General features: G+C 36.4%; 1 protein-coding gene across 2 annotated transcripts in view; it reads left to right on the forward strand.

The window, feature by feature from the left end:
- SLC4A4 (solute carrier family 4 member 4) overlaps positions 1–12,961 on the forward strand; it is a 305,356-nt gene that overhangs the window by 208,574 nt on the left and 83,821 nt on the right. The window lies entirely within an intron of this gene.

Here is a 12,961-nt window from a genome sequence, read left to right on the forward strand (position 1 = left end):
TGCAGAAAATTATAAGACACTGATGAAAGAAATTAAAGATGATACAAATAGATGGAGAGATATACCATGTTCTTGGGTTGGAATAATGAACATTGTGATAATGACTCTACTACCCAAAGCAATCTACAGATTCAGTGCAATCCCTATCAAACCACCACTGGCATTTTTCAGAGAACTAGAACAAAAAATTTCACAATTTTTATGGAAACACAGAAAACCCCCGAATAGCCAAAGTGATCTTGAGAACGAAAAATGGAGCTGGAGGAATCAGGCTCCCTGACTTCAGACTATACTACAAAGCTACAGTAATCAAGACAGTATGTACTGGCAGAAAAACAGAAATATAGATCAATGGAACAGGATAGAAAGCCCAGAGATAAACCCATGCACATATGGTTACCTTATCTTTGATAAAGGAGGTAAGAATATACAGTGGAGAAAAGACAGCCTCTTCAATAAGTGGTGCTGAGAAAACTGGACAGCTACATGTAAAAGGATGAAATTAGAACACTCCCTAACACCATACACAAAAATAAACTCAAAATTGATTAAAGAGGGCCTCCCTGGTGGCGCAAGTGGTTGAGAGTCCGCCTGCCGATGCAGGGGATGCGGGTTCGTGCCCCGGTCTGGGAGTATCCCATATGCCGCGGAGCGGCTGGGCCCGTGAGCCATGGCCGCTGAGCCTGCGCGTCCGGAGCCTGCGCGTCCGGAGCCTGTGCTCCGCAACGGGGGAGGCCGCAACAGTGAGAGGCCCGCATACCGCAAAAAAAAAAAAAAAAAAAAAAAAAAAAAAATTGATTAAAGACCTAAATGTAAGGCCAGAAACTATCAAGCTCTTAGGGGAAAACATAGGCAGAACACTTTATGACATAAATCACAGCAAGATCTTTTTTGACCCACCTCCTAGAGAAATGGAAATAAAACCAAAAATAAACAAATCGGACCTAATGAAACTGAAAAGCTTTTGCACAGCAAAAGAAACCACAAACAGGACCAAAAGACAACCCTCAGAAAGGGAGAAAATATTTGCAAATGAAGCAACTGACAAAGGATTAATCTCCAAAATTTACAAGCAGTCATGCAGCTCAATATCAAAAAAACAAACAACCCAATCCAAAAATGGGCAGAAGACCTAAGTAGACATTTCTCCAAAGAGAATATACAGACTGCCAACAAACACATGAAAGAATGCTCAACATCATTAATCATTAGAGAAAGGCACATCAGAATTACAATGAGATATTATCTCACACTGGTCAGAATGGCCATCATCAAAAAATCTAGAAACTATAAATGCTGGAGAGGGTGTGGAGAAAAGGGAACCCTCTTGCACTGTTGGTGGGAATGTAAATTGATACAGCCACTCTGGAGAACAGTATGGAGGTTCCTTAAAAAACTAAAAATAGAACTACCATATGACCCAGCAATCCCACTACTAGGCATATACCCTGAGAAAACCATAATTCAAAAAGAGTCATGTACCACAGTGTTCATTGCAGCTCTATTTACAATAGCCAGGACATGGAAGCAACCTAAGTGTCCATCATTGGATGAATGGATAAAGAAGATGTGGCACATATATACAATGTAATATTACTCAGCCATAAAAAGAAACGAAAGTGAGTTATTTGTAGTGAGGTGGATGTACCTAGAGTGTGTCATACAGAGTGAAGTAAGTCAGAAAGAGGAAAACAAATACTGTATGCTAACACATATTTATGGAATCTAAGAAAAAAAAAGTCATGAAGAACCTAGGGGTAAGACAGGAATAAAGATGCAGACCTTCTAGAGAATGGACTTGAGGATATGGGGAGGGGGAAGGGTAAGCTGTGACAAAGTGAGAGAGTGATATGGATCTATATACACTACGAAATGTAAAATAGATAGCTAGTGGGAAGCAGCCGCATAGCACAGGGAGATTAGGTCGGTGGTTTGTGACCACCTAAAGGGGTGGGATAGGGAGGGTGGGAGGGAGGGAGACGCAAGAGGGAAGAGAGATGGGAACATGTATATGTATAACTGATTGACTTTGTTATAAAGCAGAAACTAACACACCATTGTAAAGCAATTATACTCCAATAAAGATGTTTAAAAAAAAAACAAAATCAAAGAAAGATGTGGTTTTGAGAGGGCAGCAAGAACAAAACCTCCTTCTGTCTTTCAGAATATAGAGAGACTTTTTGTGAAGATAGTTTTTCAACACATTTTTTTTCAAAGATGTTCTCATTGAGACAGAGGCAGTATGACACTTCTTACGTGTTAGTTTATCACCTTTTAAAACTGAATTGAACTCCTTTTCAATTTCATAAGGCTTAGCTTTAAAACACTGCATCTGAGACAGGAAGAAATCTGTTAAAGTCTATTGGTGATCCCTCCTGGTGAATTAATTTCTGTATGAGTGAGTTCTGTAAAGTAAAGGATTCTGTTGTGTAACATGTATAGTTACTGTGGGTTTTTCCTCTGTGAAAGGTGTTATGGGAAAGGCGTTGGTGGTGTAGTAAGCTGTTTTCTGGGTTCTGAAGATTGTAGGAGAAATATAAATGCTTTCAGTGTATCAAGATGTCCATTAAAATGACCATTGGCTGGATGTTACTCCTGGGAGTTGACTTAATTCAAAGTATCTAGTTCAAACCTATGAGGACTATTTGCCAGACATAGTTTGGTCATTTTATTAATAGATTTTGTAACCTCCATTGACAGTTTCACTGAAACTATGAATTCATTATTTTAAAAGTTTCTCTGAATGGAAATAGTGATGGACATATTTTCCTTTCATTTCTGAAGACTTTTTTCTGTAATAAATTCATTGATGAAATGCTACAGTTTGATATTCAGTGGGTGGCAGAAACACTGATAAACAGGGATAAAAAATTAATGACCATTAATAGATACTTGTTGAACTGAGTACTCTATTATCAGTTTCTTTACGGTGGAATAATGCTATTAGTAAATGGGTTCATAGATCCAAGTGCTGAGTTTATAGATCTAAAATAATATATATAAATATAAATGGACTAGTGTGTGCACACATACCTAACTCAATAGTTACATAGTAATTTTACATATCCTAGTATTTAAATATGGAAAAATTTTACCTATAGTCATCAAATTAGGTTTTCCTGCAATGGTAGATGACTTAGATTGGTACATCTGTTGGTTTTATCTATTTTGAAGACCAGGGAATAAGGTGAATTTAATATGTGGAAGGGTATCTCAAAACTGAAAGGGTGTACTTTAACATACAGAGGTGGGTTTTTTTTTGTCTTTTTTTTTATGGAAGTATAGTTGATTTACAATGTTGTTTTAGTTTCTGGTGTACAGCAAAGTGATTCAGTGATTCAGTTTTATATATGTATATAAAATTTACATATTCTTTTTCCATTATGGTTTATTATAGTATATTGAATATAGTTCCCTGTGCTATACAGTAGGTCCTTGTTGTGTATTTTATATAAAGTGGTTTGTATCTGCTAGTTCCAAACTCCTAATTTATTCCTCTCCCACCCTACCCTCCTTCAGTAACCACAAGTCTGTTTCTGTTTTGTGAACAAGTTCATTAATGTCATATTTTAGATTCCACATATAAGTGATATTATATGGTATTTGTCTTTCTCTTTCTGACTTACTTCACTTTGTATGATAATCTCTAGGTCCATCCATGTTGCTGAAAATGGTGTTGTTTCGTTCTTTTTTATGGCTGAGTAGTATTCTATTGTGTATATATACCACATCTTCTTTATCCATTCATCTGTCAGTGGACATTTAGGTTGCTTTCGTGTCTTGGCTATTGTAAATAGTGCTGCTGTGAACATTGGGGTGCAGGTATCTTTTTGAATTATAGTTTTCTCTGAATATATGCCCAGGAGTGGGATTGCTGGATCATATGTCAACTCTATTTTTAGTTTTTTGAGGGACTTGCAAACTGTTTTCCATAGTGGCTGCACAATTTACATTCCCACCAACAGTGTAGGAGCATTTCCTGTTCTCCACGTCCTCTCCAGCATTTTTTATTTGTAGACTTTTTAATGATGGCCATTCTGACCAGTGTGAGTTGGTACCCCATTGTAGTTTTGATTTGCATTTCTCTAGTAATTAGTGTTGTTGAACATCTTTTCATGGACCTGTTGGCCATCTGTATAACACGTACAGAGGTTTTGATGCTCTGGTGGTAGATGTCTTCTTGACTTGGACACCAGGACAACAAAATATTTTGTGGATTTGGTGCTGAGACCCGGGTTATTATTTCACAGGTCTAAGGCAGAGGTTGGTTCATTCCTTTGCAAATATTTATTGAGTGTCTACCATGTGCCAGACACTATTTTAAGTGCTGGGGATACAGATAACATGACCAAAATAGGTAAGAATCCCTATTCTGATGGTATTTACAATCTAGAGTGTTGATTCTGATGGTATTTACAATCTAGAGTGTTGATAAAGCAATCTTTTTTTTACCCCCCAGAGATACCTGTAGTGGTTTGTAGTGGGCTTAATTAGGGGGGTGAATTTGACTTTCTAAACATTAGGTCAAGACTAATCAGAAAAGCATTGGCACAGCCTGAAATAATCTTAAATTATATCACATGTCTTCATAAATGTGACAGTGGGTTATTCTCAAAAGCACTGGCAGCTCAAATGAGTCAACTGAGAACAGTGTCCTTGCTTTTAAAGGCAGGCAGCTCAGAGATAGTTCACATAGCCTTTATTTTGAGGCTACAAATAGACATGGGTGCTGGGTAGAAGCATGTTGGGAAAACACAAATGAGTCACTGCACTGGTGTTGTTTAAGCAAACTCTTCTGCCAACTTCTGTTCAGGAGGTCTTGCCTGCTCAGAGATAGGAATTTACATTTAAGTGTTCATTTCAGAGCAGAAGTATATATATTATATATATGCATATATATGTAATTAGTATACACACATAAATTCTGAGTTATATTTGTATATTATATATTTAATTATATATTATAATAAAAGATATATATTTAATAATCATACATATATATGTAATCATTACATACATATATATGTAATGATATATGTATCACACATTATATGTGTGTGTTTGTGTATATACATATACACACACCTCTTTAGAAGCAGATTTTGGGAGCCACATGGATCATTTCCCATGGAACTGTGTTCAAAATAAAACAATTGAGGCTACAGTGGCTCCAAATATAATCAAATTATAATGGTAACATAGATAACTGTATGTATTCTTCAACTTTCCACATACATTTGGGCCATCACGCTTCTCTGAGAGGACTCTGAGCCTTCCAGCGTGGGTATGCATGGATTCCTTGTTAAGTGTGGGCCATTAAAGTTTAGCCTGGGCTTCTGGGAGTAACTGAACTGCTTTGCCAAGAGTTGACCTTATATTTGTCTGAGATCTAGCACTGGCTTGTAACTGTTTCCTGTTCTTAGAGTTAAAGACAAAGGACTAGAGCATAGGCTTTCTGAGGTCTGAGAACTGTGCAATTCTCTTACTGTCCTTTTCAGTATGTCCCACTGTAATAATCCTCTGTTCCCCTTGCCATACTGTCAAGTAAACAAGGGCTTTTATCTTCACTATCCTAAAAACATGTCTTTGTCACAACTAAACTCTCTGTGACCATGCATGCGAACTCATTGCGTTATATTCCTACTACTCTTGCTTGTCCTATTCATTTAGATGCTTTAACTTGTTAAATGTTGATTTAACAAATATTTATGGATAGCTTAGTCTATGGGTAAGATACTAATATAAGGAACAGTTTTTTGATGCTTTATGGCAAGTCTTTGTGTTGTTTAAAAGTTGTTCTTCTGAGCTTTATGGAACGCAGAAAAGTGCTTTAATTTAAATCGACATTGTTGATTGTGAATGACTGAGAACAGTCTAGAGGGAAGACTGAGTGAAGAAAGTCATTTAAATTTTTTTCAGGAGTAAATATAATCCTATTTTCACAAACCTTTTAGTAAAAGAATACAGTAAGGTTTTTAGAATTGTGTGAGTTTTGTGATATTTATGGAGCCTAACAGCACATTTTAAGGGAACTTGTTTCATAATAAGGAACATTTATAAATGTAAATTTGGCATCTCCAAATTTGAGACTTTATTTTAACATACTGCTGTGCTGAGAATATTTGATCAATCTACTCAAGATGGAAATGTATCATTTCTTATTTATATATGATATTCCTTGATAAGATAAACACTTCTTTGTAACAGCAGGATTAAAGCAGCAGATAATTGCTTTACTACATGAGGGACTGTACAGTAATTTCACCTTACCCGAATATTGCACTTTGGCACCAAAGTGCATTTCTTCCTTGAAGTGGAAATAGAAGGTGACATGTTAATCTGTACCAGAAACATGTTCTAGTTTCAAAAAGTGAGGTAGGGATAGTCTGTCGGAATGAACCAATTAGGTTGCTTTGGTAAGAAAAAATAAATGTGTATTCAGTGACAAAGCAAAGGGTGCTACACTGCTTACTTGCCTCCAAGGGACATTGGCCATCCTTTTCCCTGGAAGGAACTTTAGATAATTTACTTCATTTTATTTACAAGTTTTGAATTAAACCTGTTTGATTGAAGTTAAGTAATTTTTTTTAACCAAATTTCATTTGCCAGAAACCTTTTTGGTTGGTTTTTTAATTAAGACCTTTGTCAACTCTATTTCCTTGGTGATCAGAAAATGATAGTCATTTGGGCAGCAGTGGAGATCCCAAATGATGCTAAATTCTAAAATTATTTTGTGTTGAGCTTGAAATTATTTTGAAGTAGTCTTATTTTTAATAAGATGTAATTATGCATTGTGGAAAATTCAAACAATACAGAAACACTGCATAGAAGATAATTTTGCTCTTAAATCCATCACCCAGAAATAACCATTATTAACCTTTTCATGAATATCTTTCCGTATGTCTTGCAATGCATGTGTAAACAGATCAGTGTATAGGATTTTATGTAAATGAGATCATATGTGATCATATACATCACTAGCATTTCATGGAAGTCTTTCCACTTCAATACAATCTTGAACATCATTTTTAACTGCTGCATCTATTTATACACATGATGTATGTGCTATAATCTACTTAATAAATTCTCTATTAGTAGACTTTCAGTTTTTTTCAGTTTTTTCATTTGTAAACAAACTTGATGCTTAACCACATTTTCATTCTTCTTAATTACCTCCTTAGAGTAAATTCCTAGCAGCATGTGATTGCAGGATATACCTATTTTATTTTTGTTATTTATTTCAGATTGCACTCCACAAAGGTTATACCAATTTATACTTCTCCCAGTAATGGACAAGAGTGCTGGCTTGCTCACACTCTTGCAAGAACAGGATTTGTCTCATATTCTCATTTTTGTCATTCTGTGGCTTGAAAACATGATGGCTCATTCATATTCAATTTAAATTTCTTGATTTTTAGTGAGAGTTAATATCCTTACACGCTTTATTGCTTACCCATGCACCTTTATATTTGTACTCTTGGAATAGTTTCCTTTTGGGCATTCTTTTTTCTTTTTTTTTTTCTCAATGACTTATAAGAACTCTTTGTATAATAAGGATATTTTCCCTTTGCTTGTCAGAAATATCGCAGATATATTTTCCCCCACGTCTGCCATATCTTTTAACCTTATTTATGATTTCTTTTGCTGTGAAGATTTCAATTCTTCTGTAGTCAAAATCTTCAGTCTTTTATAGTTTCTTATATTCGTGATGTATTTAGAGAGGTTTCCCCACCCCAAGATTAGAAAAATATTTGCCCACATATCTTAGTTCTTTTATGTTTTCATTTACATTTTTTATCCATCTGGAATTGATTTTTGTGTAAGGTTATACTGGTATTTGATGTTTGGACACTTCAGATGATCTAGATACATACTCACAGCTCTTCAAACAAAACAGTATTGTAAAGCCTCCCTTACTTGCTCATCCATTTTATTGGACTTGGAATTGAAGCTCTTTGGTAAAGATTTTGGCTCATACTTTTCTTCAAGCAGAGAGATAATCCGTCTTTCAAGTCTTCCCTCTTTTTTCTGTTCCTGCTGGGCAGTGTAAACAGAAATCCTGTTTATGACAACAAAGCACTTTCAGGCAGAGTAGATGGCACACTAAGGACTTGGCAGCTGTGATCTGTCAGGACAGAAATCATTGATTTATAGTCTGTAGCTACACAGGTAAAGTAAAAAATGAGGGTTGTATATCCAGTCTTCTTCCCTAGTGTAGATGAATGGTCTGTGTAACCACTGATCATTAACCATACTAGCAGGTGGTTCTCATTTTGATAGAGGAAGGGAGGTCGCTTGAATGGCTGCACCTTAGATTTGGACCATATGAGAATCACCTGGGGAACTTTGAAAAACTATGGATTCCCCAGGCCTGATCTTCGGAGGTCCTGATTTAATTGTTCAAAGTGGAGATAAAGAATGTTTTGTTTGGTTTTTTTTTTTAAAACCCCATAAAACAAAGCAAAAAAAAAAAAAAACCTTCCCAGATAATTCTCCTGTGACTCAAATTTAATTTAGATACTTGCATCATCTCTCCACTTATTTTTGATCATGTGGCTTTATGTCGGGGATCTGACATCAAAACTCCTACAGGTAATTCAGACTTGTCTGCTTATTTCCAATGGCCATGTTTAAATGGCATTAGGCTGCATCATTTTTCTTGGCTAAATTTCAGATTCAAAAACTCATCTAGAGAAGTTTAATTAATCAACATTCTACACAGTTTGAATAGATTACAACCAACACATGCCAAAATTTCTTTTTATGGTTAGAAGACAATTTTTTTAAAAAGACTTGAAATATAGCAATAGTGTTGGTGAATATTTTAGCATTTATTGCCACCAAAATATTTTTTTTCTCAAGTTTTACTTGGTTGAAAATTGTCAAAGAAATAGAAAATCTTTTGTTTTTTAAGGCAGTTTTGCATTTGGATTAATTATTAATCCAGGTAATACATTTCTTAATAAGAAGGACATAAAACAACAAAGGTCATTCTTTAGTGTTATATGAAGATACCAAAGATACTAAATTACAATAAAGTCAAAGTAGACAGCATAAATTTTTAATGCTTTATCATTTTGAATGTGTTTGCTTTGTGTTAGCCATGACAGGCATGATGGCCCTGGCAGACCTTGTCACAAGTAGCTGAAAGACAAAATGCTGGTGTTACCAATCATGGTTGGATTTTTTTTTTTCCTAAAGAATCTTGCTCCTATGGTCAGATTTCTTTTATGCTTGATTTTTCTATTATGAGACTTGGGTTGATTTTCTTGGCTCTTTTGTAAGACAAGGACCATCTTTGGTTTAACGTCATACCCTTACATGAGCAGAAAAATTTTCATAAATTGTTTTAGTTGTGGGTTTTGACTTCACTGCTGTAAAGTAAAACTGTTTTGTTTCATTGTAGTTGATTCTGTGTGTTCAGTAACACAAGGAATGAAAAGAAGCAACAAAATCAATGGCTGTAGCTGTCGCCCTCTAAGGCTTCTGTTGAGTTGGAGTTTTGCTCTGCGAAACACTCTGAATCTGTAAAGAGGCTTTTCTCCCCCTTTTCCTCTGAGGACTGATCTTCATCTTCTCATATCACTCCTTTTGACTGTCACTCTCCATCTCCTTCCTCCTTTGAAGGACAGAGAAATAATAGAGGCAGACTGGGAAGAAGGAGATGAGAAGCAGGAAGAAAAGGGAACCAGCATCTTATTGCATCTCTACTTTACTCTTAGGTCTTTCTATAGTGTGGTCATATTCAGTCCAAATAATTATCCTATGAAATAGCCATTGATTTTATAGAGAAGAGAGTTAGGATTTAGAGAGGTTGATAACTGGTGGAGCTGAGATTTAAACTCAGATATCCCTGACTCCAAGACCTGCTCTTTGTGCTGAAACACCTGGAAGAGACCTTGGAAGAGACCTAGTTCAGCCTCCTCACCTCATATCTGAATAGATTATGTATATATTACTGTTCATCAAAAACATATCTATCAATGACTATGCTAAGCACTTGACATGCATTATCTAATTTTCACACGGATGGTATGAGGCATGGAGAGGTTAAGTAACTTGCTTAAGTCATCGATGGAGTAAACGACAGAGTCTAGATATCAGCTTGGTTTGACTCCACAGTCCATTGCAGCTCTTTGGTGACAGAACAGAGTCTAGACTCTGGGTTTCCTGAGGGCCAGTTGTTAGCTCTTTCTTCTGTTCCACAGTGGACATCACCTAATTGGAAATGGAATAAAATAAAAGCCAAATCAAAATGGAGCTGGAGTGCTTTGTGGCACCTGATTCTGCCATCCCTCAGAGCTCAGCCATCTACATTCTCATGAATTGCTAGGGAGTTTGTTCCTCTGTAGGAAATCAGGTGTAGAAGTGTCTTTATGAGCTATAGCTATTAAAAATACGCACATCCACACATTATTTCCTTTTTTATATTAGTGAACACTGACTATAATAAATCAGAAGAGGGGTTTTTGATAGTTCACTTTATAAATTGCTTTAAATTCTAGTTACAGTTAAAGTTATTCATTTCATGAGATTATTTTTTTAAATTTCTGTACTGTCAAGATTATTTTTTTTAATTTCTGTAATGTCAAAATGTGGTGAAAATAGTTCTTTTCTCAGAAACACTGGAAACATCTCTGAGTTTAAGCAAGTTTCCAGTGCAATGTGTATAATAAATCACCTGTCTCTGTTTTAAAATTGTCCACAACAGAATGGAAACTGTAGCACTTACCAAAGGAGCAAGTACTAAAATAAAAGTACTCTACTTTTTTTTTTTTTTTTTTTTTTTTTTTTTTTTGCGGTATGCGGGCCTCTCACTGTTGTGGCCTCTCCCGTTGCGGAGCACAGGCTCCGGAAGCGCAAGCTCAGCGGCCATAGCTCACACGCCCAGCCGCTCCGCAGCATGTGGGATCTTCCCGGACCGGGGCACGAACCCGTGTCCCCTGCATCGGCAGGCGGACTCTCAACCACTGCGCCACGAGGGAAGCCCAGTACTCTACTTTTTTAACAGTCACATGACTTCCACAAATCAAAGCCGTTTTCTGGAAGAGATGAGTTGTTACCTTTACTGAATGATCAGTGATGGCTGTTAGCCTTTGATAAGCAGGATGTAGGGTGTGATTTGGGTGTCTTCTTGGATTCCTTTAGTGTTTCCTGGGTGCTTGCAGAGCATGTGGTGGGATAGTATATAGCATGGTGGGAGGGAGAGAAGCATGGATGACACCAGAGACCCTGCCCTGGCCCCTCATGTCAGTCCAAGTAGAGAATTCTTAACCTTGCATTCCTCCTTTCTTCATTCGTGTTCTCTCTTACACTCAGGCTGTGCTGTAATTTGATCCTGCAGTAGTGATGAGAAATAGTCACTCCTCCATGCTTGATAGAGAATGATGCAGTGAAACTTTGCCTATCACATGTCCCTAGAGTGTGGCTTCTCCTGCCACACGGAGCCTTCCAGTCCCTACCCTTTCATGTCACACACACTAAAATAAGTCATGAAAAAGAAAGATAAATGATAAAGACCTAAAAAGCCCAATGTCACTGCACAGGAGGTAAAAAACTTCAAGTCTAAGAAAATCCCAGCCGAAGGTATACCTTTTCTCTTTGCCAAGGGTGTGATAGTAGTTGGGCAGGTAACCATACTCCAAAGACTTGTGCCACAGTGAGCGTGGATTTGTTCATATCATTTAACCCCCCTGAAGCTCAGTATCTTCACGGATAAGAGATCAAGACTAATACTATTTTTGGGGCACAGGGGAGCCTCTTTCTCTCTCTCTACATAAAGGCAGCCTGTTTCTGTTAGCCTTGCTTGTTATTCTGCTTGCTGCCTCCCTGAGGAAGAATGAGCTGGACACAGTGATTATGTGTGGAATGGCTATAAAATAACGAGATGGCACCATTCAAACATGCAGTGGAGTTCACAAATATATAAATGGGGTCCACTTACGAGACTCACCTGCCAGACTTCAGACCTAGACATTCAGGATGGAAGTAGTTGTACTGAGTTGTTTAGAAAGTGTCTGCTCACTGTGTGAGGAGCCAGTCTTATTACTTGTCAATTCTTGCTTTTTTGTGCCATCCCCACCCCAACCCCATTATTACATAATGCTGTGCTGAAGGATTTTTCCCTGTTTTCCCAATTGAATCTTACCCTTAAAAGAGGAGGATATACTATTGCTAATGTCATTCTAAAGAAAATATTGCTGGCTTTGAAGCCATGTAAAAAATATTTCAATATTTTGACATTTTTCTTTAATTTGTTCAGTCTTTAGTGATGCATTATTTTAGTGTATGCAATATCTTCAAGGTGAAAAGATTTAACTTCTTTGTTAGTAATTTTTGGAAAATATGTATCCTATTGCTTATGCTTTTTTTGCGGGGCATGGGGTGGGGATGTGCGTGTGTTACAGAATGTATTTCTTCCCCTTGATGTTTGATCTTTGAATGAAGGGTTCTTGTTAGCCTAAAAAACAAAAATTCAAGTAATCATTATAATAAGATTCTCCTAGGATGGCTTTTGAGTGGGGATAGCACTTAGTTTAGTTCTGTAAGTTGATTTTAAAAAACCAATTTCTTTATCATACTTTTGTGTATATTATATGATATTTTATATATGTATATATGTGTGTATATACATATATATATACATACATATGTATATATATATATATATATATATATATATATATATATATATACATACATGTATAAATTCTTTGTTCTTGTTATGCTAAAGAGAAATAATAGGTTGTTTCTCAGAGATACACCTTCAGGGACATGTGGCCACAAAGGTTTAGTTGTTCGTGTCCCTGTGCATTTATTTCCTCTAAAGTAGCTCTTGAAGCTCTTGTATAAGTTTACATTGGACGCTGAATATGTACTAAGAAATTTTGTTTGGAATTGGTGTCTTAGAGATTGCAAGATAGAGGGCAAATCATTTTTTTGTCTCCTCTTTGCTCCCTCT

The sequence above is a fragment of the Mesoplodon densirostris genome, chromosome 1, assembly GCF_025265405.1.
Source record: "Mesoplodon densirostris isolate mMesDen1 chromosome 1, mMesDen1 primary haplotype, whole genome shotgun sequence".
Taxonomy (NCBI): Eukaryota; Metazoa; Chordata; class Mammalia; order Artiodactyla; family Ziphiidae; genus Mesoplodon; species Mesoplodon densirostris.